General features: G+C 32.7%; 1 protein-coding gene across 1 annotated transcript in view; it reads left to right on the forward strand.

The window, feature by feature from the left end:
• LOC136033465 (elongator complex protein 3-like) overlaps positions 1–20172 on the forward strand; it is a 55844-nt gene that overhangs the window by 12956 nt on the left and 22716 nt on the right. The gene's annotated exons all lie outside the window — the stretch shown is intronic.

Below are 20172 nucleotides of genomic sequence, written 5' to 3' on the forward strand. Positions count from 1 at the left end.
TCGCGAGAGGGTTCAATATAACTGATATTAAAAATTATAATGCCCTTTTTAAGTGACCGAAAAATTGGAGGGCAACTAGGCCCCCTCCCACACTCGTTTTTTCTCAAACTTACCGGATCAGAATTTTGAGATAGCTCTTTTGTTCAGTATAGTTGAAAAACTTAATAACTAAGTCTTTGAGGACAACTTAATCCCCAAAATTCCCCAGGGGAAGGATTAAGTGAAAATGTCTTTCCATGGAGGAAGTTATCATGGGAGAAGAAAATTTTCATGAAGGGGGCACTGGATTTTCCAGCGTCATTTAAAAGAAACAACGAGAAATTAAATAAAAAAGCAAGTGTTTTAACTTATAATAAGCAGCAACATTAAAACTTAAAAAGAAAAGAAATTGCTACGCATATGAGGGGGTTCACCTCTTCCTCAATACTCGCTCTTTACGCGAAAGTATTCTTAGTTATTTCAAAAGAACTATTTATTCTAATTAAACGGCCTTTGTGATTCAGGAATCATTTATAAAGAGTTTGAACAAAATTGAAACTATAGAATAAAGAGCAAGGTATTGACGAAGGGGTGAAACCCCTCATATTTGTAATCTATATATAAAAATATAAAAGTTCATTGCGTAAGTTAATTTGTAAATTACGTGTATTTATTACTAATGAAAACGTTTGTAAATAAAATCGAAAGTTCTAGTGGCCTTTTTAAGTAACAACAAAAGTTGGAGGACAGCTACGCCCCCTCCGCCGTCCCTTTTTTATCAAATTCATCCGATCAGAACTTTGAGAAAGCTATTTAGCAAAAAATTGAAATTAATATGCAATTTTTTTTTATTATTCATTTAAGGTGAGCCAAAGTCAAAACCTGCATTAATTCAAAAACACTCAGAAATTAAGTAAAAAAAGTTTTTTTTTTTTTAACTTAAAGTAAGAAGCGACCTTAAAATGAAAATGGAAAGAAATTATTCCGTATTTGACAGGGGCTGTCCCCTCCTCAACGCCCCGCTCTTTATGCTAAAGTTTGGCTCTTTCTCACAACTCTACTTTTTAAAACAATAAAAAAACTTTAACATAAAGAGTGGGGTGTTGAGGAAAGGACAGCCACGGAAGAATTTCTGTTAATTTTAAGTTTTAATGTCGCTCCTTACTTTAGTTCTTTTGTGTTATTGGAATAGTAAGAGACAAACTTCAAACAATCACGCAGCTCACTAAGTCCAATGTGCCATGATTTGTTCTTTACTAGAATTCCGCCATCTTTACAGCCATAATACGAATGAAACTTATAGAATCCCTATTTATTATTAATAGTTACTACAGGCTTGAGTTCTTTCTTTTAAATAGCCAACAAGAACAATTTTTTTGTAATCTGGCATTCTTCTATACCAATCCTTTATGTAATCATGTCGATACAGCCAACCTGTGAAAAACACAAATTCTTTCTTAAATAACACAAAATTGCAAAGAAAAGAAGAAAGAGGACAATAAACAGCTAGTGAAAAAATTGAAAATTATGCAAATATTTTGGTCAAGACCTCCGCTTGACTGTCCTCAGTGCAGAATAAACTGATAAAAATATACAGAAGGCAAACCTTAAATAAAAAAAAAAAAAAAAAAAAAATATGATGACCCATTCTTAGTAATGGTAAAGGGATAAGTTGACCTTTCACTGTTATTAAGAAAGGGTCATCATATTTAATTTTGTGTTTTGCTTTAAGGTTTGTTTTTTTATATATATATTTTTTTACATCTTTTCAGTTTATTCTGCACTGAGGACGGTCAAGCGGAGGTCTTGACCAAAATATTTGCATATTTTCAATTTTTTCACCGACTGTTTATCGTCCTCGTTTTTCTTTTCTTTGCAATTTGTGTTTTGTCATGATTAGCCAGTGTGGTCTCAGAAATTATTTATGAATTCTATCTTAAAGACCAGACCTATTAAGATTATTTTTGGGGCCAGTCGTCGCCAGTTCATTTTTTTAACTGTAGATTTCATCGTCCATTTTTGCTCATCTTTACCTCAGAAAGTTTTTCCCGCGCCTTCTGCTTTATCAGTTTAGAATATACGTAATCCCACTTAGTTTCTTAAGACGTTATGGGTCGCAAATACGTCTTTTCCAGTTTCCGACCAGAGGCCACTCTTCAAAATATCGTTTACAATTTAATGTAATTCTCACTGTCGTTTGTCCCATGCCTTTTTCTTTAACTGTTGCGATTCTCACTTTCTAGCAGCCAATGCAATCCAAATTGTTACTAAGACACCATAAATGTTTCTGCAGTTTACATAATGACGCAATATCTTAAAGTCTGAAAATTTTTGCAGATTTTTTCCTTTGTCTTTTGCTTTATCAGCTTTTTGATTCATTCATAATCCAGTATAAATTTGCAAGAGTTAATTTTTAAGGTTGATGGCTACAAACAGGAAAAATCCTACGGCTTTTTCTTATTTGGATTGGGAATAGTAAGAGACAAGCCTCACAGAATGAGGCAGTTAATCAACCTCAGTATATGTTGTGGCTTGTTCTTTATTAGTTTTCAGATATCTCTACAGCCTTGATATCGATGAAATTTACATATTCCCCATATATAATTAACTGTATCCCTTTATCCTTTATCCCTTTTTATCATTTTAATTGTATCCTTTATCCCCCTTGTATCCCTGGCCATGAAGCCTTTCGAGGGAGAATAAGTGTATTGTGATTCAATTTTGAATTGTATATTTTACTGTCTTGTATTTAATAATAAACTTCTCTCTCTCTCTCCCTCTCTCTATCTCTCTCTCTGTACCAATAATTTATATGAAATTTTTAGCTGTCTTTACAGCTGACATGTACTCAGGTGGGGGACTCCACACCCCCCTCCAATATCTCGCGTTTGTTCCCATAATTTTCTCATATTTCTCACAGAACAAGGGATTTACAGAATTTGGCTTCGCCAAAACAAATTCTCGCGTACATGCCTGCTTTAGAGTCATGATACAGATAAAACTAACATAATCCCCATTTATAATGAAATATATCTATCTTTTATGTAAATTTACCAATGATAGCACTTCTGCTAAGATTAAGGCTACTTCTATTAATTAATATTTCAGTAACTATGAACAAGCACTCGTTCTTTATTGTAGCTAGACGGTTGACCAAAAAGAACAATCTTTGGTAATCCATCATACCTGTATACCGATCCTTTATGTAACTATTTTCAGGAGTTATGGGCTATAATATTTTTTAGTATTGGACGTGATCATCTCTTACTAGGTCGCTAGCTGCAACCAGGATACTAAATTTAATTGAAGTTCTCAGGTGTCACGGATAATTTCTACCAAATATATATATCACCAACTGTTAAAATGCTTTAATATGGGACAGTTTTATGGTGTAATGGCTAGCACTTAGGACTTTAAATTCTGCGATGGGAGTTCAAATCTCGGTAAAGCCTTTTTATAACTAGTAGCTTACTTATATTACCATGTAAGTTTCTAAGGTAATTCTTTCTTTTCAAAATTAAATTACTATGACTAGAGTTCGTTTTTTTACAACAAGACAGATTTTTTCAAAAGGCAGTTTTTTCAACAGGATACACAAAGAAGAAATCCAAAAACCGTGTCATTGTAGATGCATTCATAGGTAAATTAAAAATAATTTCAACACCTTATTATATATGGAAAATTCTCTTCGAAAAGAGATAATTTAAATTCATTTCATCTCCCAATCCTTTTTTTTCAAAATTCGATTTCTGCGTCTCTGCTAAAAATATATAACAATCCTTTATGTAATGAAAAATATTGATCCTTTATGTAATACATATTTTCAGTTCCTATATGACCTGGTTCATTCTTTACTAGGTTTCAAATATCTTTTCATCCATAATACCAATGTCACCATTTATATTCCTTCGGATAACCATAGACTAGTTGTCGTTTTTTACTTTACAACTCTACAACCATCTATATATATAAAAATAAGTTGTCTGTCCGTTACGCCAGATTATATCTTCTATATATATAAAAGAAAACAAACTAGAATGTAAAAACTGGAAATTGCATAAATATTTCGAAATATTTTGACAATAGATTAAAGTAATTCGAAAAAAGAAAAATGGTAAAAAACTAAAAAAAAATTAAAAAAAAAACTAAAAAAAAATTAAAAATTAAAAAAATTAAAAAAGTCAAAACCTAAAAAGAAAAAATGTAAATAAATAAAAAGATATAAAACTAAAAAAAAACTAAAAAAAGCTAAAAAACTAAAAAAAAAGAAAAAACTAAAAAAAACTGGGAATTCCACAAATATTTCAATATATTTTTACAATAGATTAAAGTAATTCGAAAACCTTAAAACAGATACCCCAATTTTGAGGTTTAATATAAATTGTTGGAGCTTTAGCATACTTGGCACGTAAAGATTTTTCCAAGTGTCAATGTTAGAATGAACATTGACAAATTGAAGAAAACAAATCAATAAAAAGAAGAAACTAAAAAAAAAGAAAAACTAAAAAAGAAAAAAAACTAAAGAAGAAACTGTATCCATATACATAAAAATCTATATATATATAAATAAGTTGTCTGTCTTTTATGTCTGTTACACTATGTCTGTTACGCCAGATTATATCTTATCTATCTATCTATATATATAAAAATAAGTTGTCTGTCTGTCTGTGGATCAGGTGACGTCATGTTTCTGTGTCGGCTGACGTCATGAAATTAGTTGTCGTCATTTTTGCTTTGACGGTGACGTCATTCAAGATATTTAAGACATATGTTCACGTAGAAATCTATTAATGTTTAAGTTTACAATGACTGATGAACTTACCATGGCAAAAGCCGATGAAGATGCTCAAAGAGTCTATGCCAAAAAACTTGCTGCTGATAGAGAAAGTCAGAAAAGAAAGCGTGCCGAGGAATCAAAAGAACAGCAAGGAAACAGGCTTGAGGCTAAAGAACGCAAAACCACGCAGTTAGATGAAGATCCCCCTGGACAGCGAGAGTCAAAACATATCAAAACTGAAAATGATAGCGATGATGATTGGGTTTGGGATTTTGACTTGGATAAGGTCATCAATGCCTACCAGATTTTAGTTAAAAAAACAAAGGTTCGGCGATATGTATTTCATAGTGAAGGTGAAAAATAAAGAAGAAAAAGAAAACTAAAAAAAAAATGTAAAAAACTAAAAAATACTAAAAAGAATAAACACTCAAAGAGAAATTACAGACCGGGACACAAATGACGACCGGGACAAAGGGAATATAAATAACGACCGGGACACTCAAAGAGAAATTACAGACTGGGACACCGGGACACAAATGACGACCGGGACACAGGGAATAAAAATGACGACCAGGACACAGGTATTTAAGAATATCGTTCAAAGACAAATTTTTAATTGTAAGAAGACCGTTGAAAGAGAAATTTCTAATTGTAAAATGACTGAAGAACCTACAATGGCAACACCCGAGGAAGCTGCTCAAAACGAATGTATTCAAGCCGAAGTAGCTGATCTGGTAAAGCGTTATGTTTCAGGTTCTAGGTCCGAGAGGCTCCAGGTTTGAACCTTGGCTTTAGCATTAATACAAAAGAAGAAAAAAACTAAAAAAGGTAAAAACTACAAAAAAACTAAAAAGAAAATATATATATATATTTATATATATATCTATATATATAAAAATAATTTGTCTGTCTGTGGATCTGTCAGGTGACGTTATGTTTCTGTGTCGACTGACGTCATGTTTTCGACTGACGAAATTACAGACCGGGACATCGGGACACAAATGACGACCGGGACACCGGCACATAGGCATAGGGAATATAAATGACGACCGGGACACAAGGAATGTTCGATTAGCAATCACCATCAACAAAGCACCGGGACACAAATGACGACCGGGACACAGGGAGTATAAATGACGACCAGGACATAAGTAAAAAAAAATTAAAAACAAAAAAAAGGTAAAAACTACAAAAAAACTAAAAAGAAAAAAAAACTAAAAACTAATAAAAAACTAAAAAAGCTAAAAAGATAACAGGTGGGACATAGGGACACAACTACAATGGCGCGTAACTAATATGGCGCGTAACGACTTACGCGCGCGGGGGGCTTGGGGGGGTTTGCGAAGCGCCCCCACCAACTAGGTGTTGGGGTGGCGCGAAGCGCCACCCCAACAGCTAGTATATTATAGTTAAGTGACCTATACTATAAGTTTAGTATAGACAAGAGTTCTTTCTTTATTATAACAAATGTCAAACGCAAAATGTTTTTTTTGTAAAAATTTTATTCTATTTATCCGCTGCAACCAGGCTTTAATTTATAATGAACCACATCGGTCCTTTATGTAATAAGAGACCGGGGACCGAAAGTCTTGCTTAGCTCACATTAGAAACTATTAAGATTGTGACAAGCAGTTACACAAAAAATGTAATTAATTTGCAGTAATAGATTTTCTCCTTGTATGTGAATAACTGTAGAGATGAAAAACATGCAATTCATAGCTTTATCAAACCATTTCCACTAGAAAGTATTTTCCGAATCGTGCGCCGTCATCACGTAACTCTGACTTGTACGCTGTCATTACGCAACAGCCAAATGTGCGCCATAGTTACGGAACATCTACATGTGTGCCACCAATACGCAGCACCAACGTGTGCACCGTCCTTAGTTAAAACACTACTTGACTAGTGAGCCCTGTGCTCTAGCAAGTCCCGCGAAGTTACGGTATCCTCAATAAATCTAATAAGTTACGCGAGATAACGTCATCCTTAAAGTAGGCAAGCAATCTCATATTATGTAGCAACCACCTCCCTATAGTATTACGAAAAAAACATATATATCTTGAAGAAAACATTTGCATAAGGAAACAAAAAATCTCAATTACATAAGGTAACGACATCCTCAATATAGGCAAACAATCTTATATTATGTAACAAATACCTCCCTATAGTATTACATAACAAACATATGCATCTTGAAGAAAACATTTGCATAAAAAAATAAGGAATCCCAATTACTTAAGACACAGATGTAACATAGTATTGCGTAAGACCCTCGTGCGCGTAATAACGTCTTGAGGGGTTGGTAACTCAAATAGTATACCTCCCGATGGGCGTCTTTAAATATAAAGGACCCACACTACTGCTACCCCACTGCCGCCACTCCAACCCGGATTTTTTGCATTAAAATTTCAGTTAGTTTAGGCTTGAGTTTTTTCTTGATAATTATTTGCTCTTCACTTGGTTTCAGCTATATCCGATGACACTAGCATAGCATACCATTTATAAGCAACTGTATAGATCTTTTATGTACTACCGGTGCAACCCGAAATCTCGAAAGATTCTCGTATTATTTTAACTTTTAGTTATTATGTGCCCTGGTTTGTTCTATACTAGGCTTCAGATATATCTGATGATCCGATGAATCCAAAGATTTTTGATGTTATAATAACATAATCTACTACAGTGCTATAGAAAATGAATTTCTTGGTAAAAATGATTCTACCCTAAAAATTATTTTGTTTTTAATTACCAAAGGAACTAGATGGAGCATTTTCCTTTAAAATGAGTCATTACACAACTTTCTACAATCTTCAAGTGCCAAGCTAGCTGTGGAAAAGAAAAACAAGATATCGTATATGCAGAATATCGTGGTTGCAGCTACTTTTCTTGATTTTCAAGCCAATATATTTCCCTTTTTGTTCAAGCCAAGGGACGGTAAGTTTGCTATATAGAGGTTTCAGATAAGACAGCTCTAATAGTGCACTCATTTTTTTTATCTGATTCTAGGAGTTACGGACTATTTTATGTTTTACTATGGGGCATGATCGTCTCTTACTAGGTTAATGGCTACCGCTGCCACACGGATTACAAGGAACTACATCGATCCTTTCTGTGAATACAGATCACATAATTGACATAAATTGACATAATCCACAGGTATAATGAACAATATCGATCCTTTTATGTAAGGCTTGTTTCAAGTTATCTTCTAAATAGCCGCCGGGACCCAGCATGGCACGCGGCAGGCTTCTATATTTGGATTCTCATTGTCCCTTGTATTCTAACCGCAGACAGTTTGGTTTCCAGAACATGGCCCAGCAACACGTGTGCAAGGTGCTAATTTTTAACTACGTAAAACTTGTGGACATACAACTGGTAATTCCTCTGATATACTCTGGTAATTCCTCGACACACATTCTTTTTTTGCTTTCTCTTTCAGCCGCAAGCCAGGTTTCGCGTTTCTCTTGTAATACATTGACACGCTTTCTTTTGGTAATTTCTCTCTGAGCCGCAAGCCTAACCCCCCCCCTAAAGCAACATGCATGCAAGGGGCTAATTTTTAACTGCGTAAAACTTGTGGATATACAACATTCTTCGCAGTCCCATTGTCTGTGGATTCAAATAGATCGTCCGGCCAATTGCCAGCAATTGATCTGAAAATATTTAAGCAGAGTGATCGTTTTGCAATCGGACACGCATATTTATAGCTAATTTTAATGTCTTTACGTGTACCCATAAATTAGAATTTTTAAGGCAAACATTCATTTTGTCTGCAGGTGTCAATCTATGAATAACAGGTAATGTCTGCCTGAAATCTCCCGCAAGCAATATTAATGTGATGCCAAAGGGCTTAGAATTTCCACGCAAATCTTGCAACGATCGGTCAAGAACCTCGAGCGATTTTTTGTGTACCATTGTGTACTTGTCCCAAACAATAAGTTGGCATTGCTGCAATACTTTACCCATCCCAGATGATTTGAAAATGTTGCACGTGGGAGTTTCTACTGCATATTAAGCGACAAAGCGGAATGAGCAGTTCTTTCACCAAGCAGCAACGTAGCCGCTATTCTGGACAACGCAAGGGCCAACGCTATGTTATTTTTGGATCAAATTGATGACGTAAATTGTACATTCCTAATCTGGCCCTTTCTCTTTGAGCCGCAAGCCTGGTTTTGCGTTGCTCTGGTGTTTCCCCCTGGTATTCCCTTTTTGGTGACATTGTAGGATAATTTTACACGCATTGCTTTTGTCATACAGCGACACACCTTCTTTTTTTACTATCTCCATCAGCCGCAAGCCTGGTTTTGCGTTGCGAACATGACGTCATTTATAGATTTTTATCTTTTTTTCAGCTTTTATAGTGTCTTTTTTTAGTTTTTTAGGTTTTTTCCGATTTTAGTTTTTTTCTTTTTTCTTTTTTTCTTTTTTCCTTTTTTATTTTTTCTTTTCTTTTTTTTTTTAGTTTTTTTTTCTTTTCAGTTTTTTACCTTTTTTAACTCTTTCTTTTTTTCTTTTTTCTCTTTTAGTCTTTTTCTTTTTTTCTTTAGTTTTTGTCTTTTTGTCTTTTTTTAGTTTTTCCTTTTTTTCCTTTTTCTATTTTTTTGGTTTTTCCTTATCTTTAGTTTTTTTTTCTTTTTTCTTTTTTAGTTTTTTCTTTTTTTAGTTTCTTCTCTTCTTTTTTTCATTTTTAGTTGTTTTCCTTTTTAAGTTTTTTATTTTTTTTATAGTTTTTTTTTCCATTTTTTAGTTTTATTTTTATTTTTTTCAGTTTTATTTACAGAAGATAGTTTTTAATTATTTTAAGTTTTTTTAAGTTAGTTTTTTTACATATATTGACGTCATACTTAGTGACAGACAGACAGACGGACAGACACTACATTTTTATATATATACTAGCTGTTGGGGTGGCGCTTCGCGCCACCCCAACACCTAGTTGGTGGGGGCGCTTCGCGCCCCCCCAAGCCCCCCCGCGCGCGTAAGTCGTTACGCGCCATAATAGTTACGCGCCATTGTAGTTGTGTCCCTATGTCCCACCTGTGAATATAGATATATATATATATATATATATATATATATATATATATATATATATATATATATATATATATATATATATATATATATATATATATATATATATATATATATATATATATATATATATATATATATATATATATATATATATATATATATATATATATATATATATATATATATATATATATATATATATATATATATATATATATATATGGTTTTAACTACGTAAAACTTGCGAATATACAACATTCTTTGCTGTCCCATTGTCTTTGCATATAAATAGATTGTCAGGTTTACCGACTCTTGAACATGCAACATATAATGGTCCATGGGAAAACAATCTGTATTCAGATCTATACCTCATGATTCTAATGATTGCCCTTGAGCTTTGTTGATGGTGATTGCTAATCGACCATTCCCTGTCCCGGTCGTCATTTATATCCCCCTGTTTCCCCCGGTGTCCCCGTTGTAGTTGTGTCCCTGTGTCCCAGTCGTCATTTATATTCCCTGTGTCCCGGTCGTCATTTGTATCCCGGTCTGTATATACATTCGTTTTTTAGTTTTTTTTTTCTCCTTTATTTTTTTCCTTTTTTTTTCTTTTTTAGTTTATTTAGATTTTTAGATTTTTAGTTTTTTTATTAGTTTTTAGTTTTTTTTTCTTTTTAGTTTTTTTTAATTTTTACCTTCTTTTTAGTTTTGTTAGTTTTTTTTTTTTACTTATGTCCTGGTCGTCATTTATACTCCCTGTGTCCCGGTGCTTTGTTGATTGCTAATCGAACATTCCTTTTGTCCTGGTCGCTTTCTCTTTGAGTGTCGTCATTTATTTTTTTCTTTTTTAGTTCTTTTAGTTTTTACCTTTTTTAGTTTTTTTTAGTTTTTTAGATGAAAATTTTTTTTAGTTTTTTCCTTTTTAGTTTTTTATTGGTTTTTACCTTTATTTTAGCTTATTTTTCAGTTTTTTCCTTATTTTTAGTTTTTTTTTATTTTTTATTTTTTTTAGTTTTTTACCTTTTTTTAGTTTTTTTAGTTTTTTTAGTTTTTTAGCTTTTTTACTTTTTTTATTAGTTTTTAGTTTTTTTTGTAGTTTTTGCCTTTTTTTTAGTTTTTTCAGTTTTTTTTTTAGTTTTTTATTGGTTTTTACCTTTATTTTAGCTTATTTTTCAGTTTTTTCCTTTTTTTTAGTTTTTTTTTAGTTTTTAGTTTTTTTAGTTTTTTACCTTTTTTTAGTTTTTTTAGTTTTTTTTAGTTTTTTAGCTTTTTTATTTTTTTTATTAGTTTTTAGTTTTTTTGTAGTTTTTGCCTTTTTTTAGTTTTTTTAGTTTTTTAGCTTTTTTATTAGTTTTTTGTTTTTTTTTGTAGTTTTTGCCTTTTTTTAGTTTTTTTCTTTTTAGTTTTTTTGTAGTTTTTACCTTCTTTTTAGTTTTGTTAGTTTTTTTTTTACTTATGTCCTGGTCGTCATTTATACTCCCTGTGTCCCGGTGCTTTGTTGATTGCTAATCGAACATTCCTTTTGTCCTGGTCGCTTTCTCTTTGAGTGTCGTCATTTATTTTATTCTTTTTTAGTTCTTTTAGTTTTTACCTTTTTTAGTTTTTTTTAGTTTTTTAGATGAAATTTTTTTTAGTTTTTTCCTTTTTTTCTTTTTAGTTTTTTATTGGTTTTTACCTTTATTTTAGCTTATTTTTCAGTTTTTTCCTTTTTTTTAGTTTTTTTTATTTTTTTTTTTTAGTTTTTTACCTTTTTTAGTTTTTTTAGTTTTTTTAGTTTTTTAGCTTTTTTACTTTTTTTATTAGTTTTTAGTTTTTTTGTAGTTTTTGCCTTTTTTTTAGTTTTTTCAGTTTTTTTTAGTTTTTTATTGGTTTTTACCTTTGTTTTAGCTTATTTTTCAGTTTTTTCCTTTTTTTTAGTTTTTTTTAGTTTTTAGTTTTTTTAGTTTTTTACCTTTTTTTTAGTTTTTTTAGTTTTTTTAGTTTTTTAGCTTTTTTGTTTTTTTTATTAGTTTTTAGTTTTTTTGTAGTTTTTGCCTTTTTTTTAGTTTTTTTAGTTTTTTAGCTTTTTTATTAGTTTTTAGTTTTTTTGTAGTTTTTGCCTTTTTTTAGTTTTTTTAGTTTTTTAGCTTTTTTATTTTTTTTATTAGTTTTTAGTTTTTTTTTGTAGTTTTTGCCTTTTTTTAGTTTTTTCAGTTTTGACGTCACCTGATCCAGTTTTTTCAGGTGACGTCACCTGATCCACAGATCCACACACAGACAACTTATTTTTATATATATATATATATATATATATATATATATATATATATATATATATATATATATATATATATATATATATATATATATATATATATATATATAGATTTAACTACGTAAGACTTGCGAATATACAACATTCTTTGCTGTCCTATTGTCTGTCCATATAAATAGATTGTCAGGTTTACCAACTCTTGAACATGCAACATAATAATTGGCCATGGGAAAACAATCCGTATTCATATCTATACCGCATTTTTCTAACGATTGTCCTTGAACTTTGTTGATGGTGATTGCTAATCGAACATTTCCTGTGTCCCCGTCGTCATTTATATATCCCTCTGTGCCCTCGGCGTCCCCGTTGTAGTTGTGTCCCTGTGTCCAGGTATCCCAGTCTGTAATTTCTCTTTGAGCGTCCCGGTCGTCATTATATTCTCTCTGTCCCGGTGTCCCGGTCGTCGTTTGTGTCCCGGTGTCACGGTCTGTAGTGTCATCTTATAATGACGTCATATACAAAGCCTTATATACTTATAATGACGTCAAATGCAAACCCACAAACAAACAAACATGCATATATACAACTTATTTTTATATATATAGATACAGTTTCCTTTTTGTTTTTTTTTGTTTTTTAGCTTTTTCTTTTCTTAGTTTTTTTCTTTTTTAGTTTTCTTTTTTTTAGTTTCTTCTGTTTATTGATTTGTTTTCTTCAGTTTGTCAATGTTCATTCTAACATTGACACTTGGAAAAATCTTTACGTGCCAAGCATGCTAAAGCTCCAACAATTTATAATAATTTTGGGTATCTGTTTTAAGGTTTTCGAATTACTTTAATCTATTGTCAAAATATATTGAAATATTTGTGCAATTCCCAGTTTTTTTTTATTTTTTTTTTAGTTCTTTAGCTTTTTTTAGTTTTTTTTTTAGTTTTTTATCTTTTTTATTTTTTTACGTTTTTTCTTTTTAGGTTTTTTTCTTTTTTTAATTTTTTTAATTTTTTTTTAGTTTTTTATTTTCAGTTTTTTTTTTTAGTTTTTTACCATTTTTCTTTTTTCGAATTACTTTAATCTATTGTCAAAATATTTCGAAATATTTATGCAATTTCCAGTTTTTACATTCTAGTTTATTTTCTTTTATATATATAGAAGATATAATCTGCGTAACGGACAGACAACTTATTTTTATATATATATATAGGTATGGCTAGAGGTCGTTCTTTACTGTAAAATCTTGACTAATGCCATTTATTGTGAACTATATCGGTAACAACCAATTGAAACTAGAATAATTCTTGAAAATTTTAAATAAAATAATTTTATTTAACTGCAACTGCCAAAATATTTATGGTGCCCAAGCAATAATTTTGATTTTTTTTTTTCAATCTGGAAAAATGCCTGAAAACATTAAAATTAGTTTGGTTTTCCTTTTGCTTATCGTCTCTTACTATTTCAAAGAAGAACAAACCGTAGCCTTTTTCTTGTTTGTAATTTGGTAAATATCTAGTTAAGGTCTTAACTACAAATTACAGAAATATTTATGGTGTCTGAGGAATAATTTTAGTTTTTTATTCCAAACCAGAAAAATACCTAAAAATTGTGAAATTAGTTTGGTTTTCCCTTTACTTCAATTGTTCTATTAAGATCTTTGAAAACATGCGAATTAAGAGATTTAGTGGGATATTTCATCAAAAGCTGGAATCAAACAGTTCGTGGTAACGAACTGTAGTAAGGAGCGATCCGGCTCAATAGTAACCAAAACTCTAAAAAATTGTATTTTGATATCAATAGCTGCATCAAAAGAATTGCATTTTAATGCTGATTTTAAATATATAAGTATCATCAAGTTTAGTCTTACCCATCAAAAGTTACGAGCCTGAGAAAATTTGCCTTATTTAGGAAAATAGGGGGAAACACCCCCTAAAAGTCGTAAGATCTTAACGAAAATGACACCATCAGATTCAACGTATCAGAGAACCCTACTGTAGAAGTTTCAAGCTCCTATCTACAAAAATGTGGAATTTTGTATTTTTTGCCAGAAGACAAATCACGGGTGCGTGTTTATTTGTTTGTTTTTTGTTTTTTTTTTCCAGGGGTCATCGTATCGACCAAGTGGTCCTAGAATGTCACAAGAGGGCTCATTCTAACGGAAATGAAAAGTTCTAGTGCCCTTTTTAAGTGACCAAAAAAATTGGAGAGCATCTAGGCCCCCTCCCACGCTCATTTTTTCCCAAAGTCAACGGATCAAAATTTTGAGATAGCCATTTTGTTTGGCATAGTCGAAAACCATAATGACTATTTCTTTGGGGATGACCTACTCCCCCACAGTCCCTGGGGGAGGGGCTACAAGTTACAAACTTCGACCAGTGTTTACATATAATAATGGTTATTGGGAAGTGTACAGGTGTTTTCAGGGGGATTTTTTTGGTTTTAGGGGTAGGGTTGAGGGGAGGGGGTTATGTGGGAGGATCTTTCCTTGGAGAAATATGTCATGGGGGAAGAAAAATTAAATGAAAAGGGCGCAGGACGAATCTGGTCACGTTAGAAAAAAACGTCAAATTCAGAGCTTAATATAAAATGCTGGGCGTTCGGAGCCTCTCTATTATGGAGTGTAATTTGAAAATAACACAACTATACGAGCGATAAGAGATATATACCACAACCATAACTCAACTAACGAAAGAACTGCTAAGAGATAACACAACTATAAAGCGAAAACAGGTGAAAACTAACGGGAAAATAAACGAACTAAGAGGTGGAAGGGGCCCAGAGAAAAAATATAATCCTTTTCCAATTTTGAGCCTAACTTCCTCAAAGGAGTAATAATGTCAGAAGCCCCGAAGTACCGAATTATTTTCTTTCAAACAGTTCGTGGTAACGAACTGTAGTAAGGAGTGACCCGGCTCAATAGTAAACGAAACTCTAAAAAACGGAATTTTGATGCTAAAATATACATCAAAGAATCAGATTTTTATGCTGATTTTAAATATATATGTTTCATCAAATTTAGTCTTTGTCATCAAAAGTTACGAGCCTGAAAAAATTTGCCTTATTTTAGAAAATAGGGGAAAATACCCCCTAAAATTCACGAAAATCACACCATCGCATTCGGCGTATCAGAAAATCCTATAGCAAAATTTTCAAGCTCCTATCTACAAAAATGTGGAATTTCGTATTTTTTTGCCAGAAGACAAATCACGGTTGCGTGTTTATTTTTTTTTTTTTCCCAGGGGTCATCGTATCGACCAAGTGGTCCTAGAATGTCGCAAGTGGGCTCATTCTAACAGAAATGAAAAGTTCTAGTACTCTTTTTAAGTGACCAAAAACATTGGAGGGCACCTACGCCCCCTCCCACGCTCATTTTTTCTCCAAAGTCAACAGATCAAAATTTTGAGATAGCCATTTTGTTCCGCATAGTCAAAAACCATAATAACTATGTCTTTGGGAATGACTTACTCCCCCACAGTTCCTGGGGGAGGGGCTGCAAGTTACAAACTTCGACCAGTGTTTACGTATAATAATGATTATTGGCAAGTGTACAGTCATTTTCAGGGGATTTTTTTTTTAGGATGGGGATGGGGTTGAGGGGAGGGGGCTACGTGGGAGGATCTTTCCTTGAAGAAATATGTCATGAGGGAACAGAAAATCAATGAAAAGGGCGCAAAATTTTCTAAAATTACTATAAAAAAAAACAATGAAAAAATAAACATGGAAAAGTTTTGTCAATTGAAAGTAAAGATTAGCATTGAAACTTAAAACGAACAGAGATTATTACGCATATGAGGGGTTTTAAAAATACTTTAGCATAAAGAGTGAGGTATTTAGGAGGAGATAAATACCTCGCTCTTTATGCTATAGTATTTTTAGTAATTTCAACTATTTATTCTACGGCCTTTCTGATTCAGGGGTCATTCTTAAAGAATTGGGACAAAACTTACGATTTAGTGTAAAGAACGAGGTATTAACGAGGGTACGAACCCCCTCATATACATAATAAAAATTAAAGAATATAAAAGTTTGTTACGTAAGTTAATTCTTAAGTTACGTATATTTTTTACTAATAAAAAAATTCGTTAAAAATTAAAATTTATAGTTGCCTTTTTATGTAACCGAAAAAAATTGCATGGCAACTAGGCCTCCTTCCCCATCCCTTATTTTTCAAAATCGTCTGATCAAAACTAAGGGAAAGCCATTTAGCCAAAAAAAAGAATTAATATGCAAATTTTATTTTAATAATTTATGTGTGGAGAGCCAAGATCAAACATGCATTAATTCAAAAACGTTCAGAAACTACATAAAAAAAACTAGTTTTTTTAACTGAAAGTAAGGAGCGACATTAAAACTTAAAACGAACAGAAATTACTCCGTATATGAAATGGATTGTCCCCTCCGCAATCCCTCGCTCTTTACGCTAAAGTTTGACTCTTTGTCACAATTCTGCTTTTTAAAACAATTAAAAGCTGTAGCGTAAAGAGCGAGGGATTGCGGAGGGACAACCCATTTCATATACGGAGTAATTTCTGTTCGTTTTAAGTTTTAATGTCGCTCCTTACTTTCAGTTAAAAAAACTAGTTTTTTTTATGTAATATCAAAATAAAACTGTTTAATTTAACAGAAAATTTCATTCAACAGCAATTGCAAAAATATTTCGTCTCTAAAAGCGGAATGGAATCGGTATTTGAAAAAAATACCTCTGCTGATTTATTATTGAAAGAAAATTAAAAAAGGGAGGAGTTAGAAATGACTTGGTTTGTTCAAATGCCTACTTTTGTTCATTACTAATGTATATTATTATAATAAAGTTTTTCTGTTGATAGTTTATTTTTAATTGCTGTCGGACTTTATCTGCTTGACTTTGCATTGCTGTTGGACTCAAGTGCAAAATATTTTGTCTCTAAAAATGAATGGAATCGGTATCTGAAAAAAATACCTATGCTTATTTATTTTTGAAAGAAAATTAAAAATTAAAAAAGGGAGGAGTTAGAAAGTACATGGTTCATTTAAATGCCTGCTTTTGTTCATTAAAAATGTATATTATTATAACAAGTTTTTTTCTGTCAATAGTGTATTTTTCAATTGCTGTTGGACTTTATCTGTTTGACTTTATATTGCTTTTGGACCTTAAAATTATTTAACTAAGATCTATGATAAATAAGCGAATCAAAAGATTTAGTGGTAAATGGCATCAAAAGCTGGAATAGCAAAATAAAACTGTGTTTCATTCAACAGAAAATTTTAAATCAACAGCAATTGCAAAAATATCTTGTCTCTAAAAGCTGAATGGAATCGGTATAAAAAAAAAATACCTCCGCTGATTTATTTTCGAAAAAAAATAAAAAAGGGAGGGGTTAGAAAGTACTTGGTTCGTTCAAATGCCAGCTTTTGTTCATTAAAAATGTATATTATTATAATAAGTTTTCTTGTGTTGATAGTTTATTTGATAATTGCTATCGGACTTCATTTGTTTGAACCAGAAAAAATAAAAATAACCGCAGCTGATGGAGTTGCTACCGACGAAATAGCAAAGGAAAACAAGAATAGAGAAGCTTCCGTGCAAAAAAGTTCTAAGAAAGCATTGCCAATACCAAAAACAACTGATTCTGAGGCTCTGCTCAAAGCAACTGAAATCAAAATAACTCAGGCTGAAGAAGCTGAAGTCCCTGATTTTCTTGTTGGCTTAGCTTATCTAACCCCCCTAATGATTATGACCGTTTTCCTCTATTTAAAAGATTGAACAAAATAACGTATACATTGAGTTTATATTTACACAGAGCACAAAACTCATGAAAGAGAAACCTTTTGTTTCTCTTTTAAATCTTTAAGTCTTTCTCTTTAAGAATAATAATACTGTATACCAATAACAATAAATAATATTAAAATAATAATAAACAACAAATAATAAATAAAATAAATAATAATACCAATAATACTGTTGCGAAAAATTAACCCACCAAAGCTTTGCAATGGCACACGACTTGGCGTAAAAAAAAAATGGAAAACGTAATCTTGACAGGGTCTTCCGAGGGTGAGGCTGTTCTTATTCCTCGCATTCCCATGATTCAAACGAATCTGTCTTTTCAATTCAAAAGATTGCAATTATCAATTCGATTAACATTTGCAATCACCATCAACAAAGCTCAAGGGCAATCATTAGAAAATGCGGCATAGATCTTAATACGGATTGTTTTTTCCCATGGACAATTATATGTTGCATTTTTTAGAGTCGGTAAACCGAACAGTCTATTTATATGCACAGACAATGGTACAGCGAAGAATGTTGTATATCCACAAGTTTTACTTAGTTAAGAATTAGAACCTTGCATACGTGTTGCTTTAGGGGGAGGGTTCAGGCTAGCGGCTCAGAGAGAAATTACCAAAAGAAAGCGTGTCGATGTATTACAAGAGCAACGCGAAACCTGGCTTGCGGCTGAAAGAGAAAGTAAAAAAAGAATGCGTGTCAAGGAATTACCAGAGTATATCAGAGGAATTACCAGCTGTATATCCGCAAGTTTTACGCAGTAAAAAATTGGCACCTTGCACACGTGTTGCTGGGGCACCTTCCAGAAAAAACAAGAGCTAAGAGCTCATACGACCCTTGTGACGAGGCAAGAAGAGCTAAGAGCCAAGAGATCATATGGTATGAGCTCTAACAAAATTCTATGAATCAATAGATTGATTTAAAAAGGAAAAATAAGAGGCTTAATGCCGGTCAGGATTTAAAATAAAAGCTCTGAGTCACGATGTCCTTCTAAATATCAAAATTCATTAAGATCCAATCACCCACTCGTAAGTTATAAATACCTAATTTTTTCTAATTTTTCCTCTCCCTTTAGCCCCCCAGATGGTCGAATCTGGGAAAACGACTTTATCAAGTCAAATTGTGCAGCTCCCTGACACGCCTACCAATTTTAATCGTCCTAGCACGTCCAGAAGCACCAAACTCGCCAAATCACCGAACTCCTACCCCCAACTCCCCAAAAGAGAGCGAATCCAGTACGATTCTGTCAATCACGTATCAAGGACATTTTTTTATTCTATCCACCAAGCTTCATCCCGATTGCTCCACTCCAAGTATTTTTCCTAGATTTCCTCCTCCAGCTTCCCCCAATGTCAAAAGATCTGGTCGGTATTTGAAATAAAAGCTCTGAGACATGAATTCCTTCTAAAAATCAAAATTTCATTAAGATCCGATCGTCTATTTGTAAGACAAAAATACCCCACTTTTCACGTTTTCCAAGAATTCCAGTTTCCCCCTCCAACTCCCCCCAATGTCACAGGATCTGGTCGGAATTAAAAATTAGAACTTTAAAGCACAAGATCCTTCTAAATATCAAATTTCATCAAGATCTGGTCACCCTTTCGTAAGTTACAAATACCTCAATTTTCAAAATCCCCCCCCACAATTCCACCAAAGAGAGCAGATCCGGTTCAGTTATGTCCGTCACGTATCTTAGACAGGTTTCTATTCTTCCCATCCAGTTTCATCCTGATCTCGCCACTTTAAGTATTTTCTAAGATTTCCGTTCCCCCCAACTGCCCCCCCCCCCAAATTACACTTGACCAGGTTGAGATTTAAAATAAGAGATCTGAGTTACGAAGTCCTTCTAAATATGAAGTTTCATGAAGATCCGATCACTCCTTCGTAAGTTAAAAATACGTCATTTTTTCTTATTTTTCAGAATTAGCCCCTCCCCCAATAGAGCGGATCCGTTCCAATTATGTAAATCACGTATGTAAGACTTCTGCTCTTATTTTTCCCACAAATTTTCATCCCGATCCCTCCAATCTAAGCGTTTTCCATGATTTTAGGTTCCCCACCCCAAACTTCCCCCAATGTCACCAGATCCGGTCAGGATTTAAAATAAGAGCTTTGAGACACAATATCCTTCTAAATATCAAATTTCATTGAGATCCGATCACCCGTTCGTAAGTTAAAAATACCTCGTTTTTTCTAATTTTTCAGAATTAACCCCTCCCCCAACTACCCCAAAGAGAGCGGATCCGTTCTGGTTATGTCAATCATGTATCTCGGACTTGTGCTTATTTTCCCACCAAGTTTCATCCCGATCCCTCCACTCTAAGTTTTTTTCAAGTTTTAGGTTTCCCCCTCCCAACTCCCCCCCCCCCAATG

The sequence above is a fragment of the Artemia franciscana genome, chromosome 12, assembly GCF_032884065.1.
Source record: "Artemia franciscana chromosome 12, ASM3288406v1, whole genome shotgun sequence".
NCBI lineage: Eukaryota > Metazoa > Arthropoda > Branchiopoda > Anostraca > Artemiidae > Artemia > Artemia franciscana.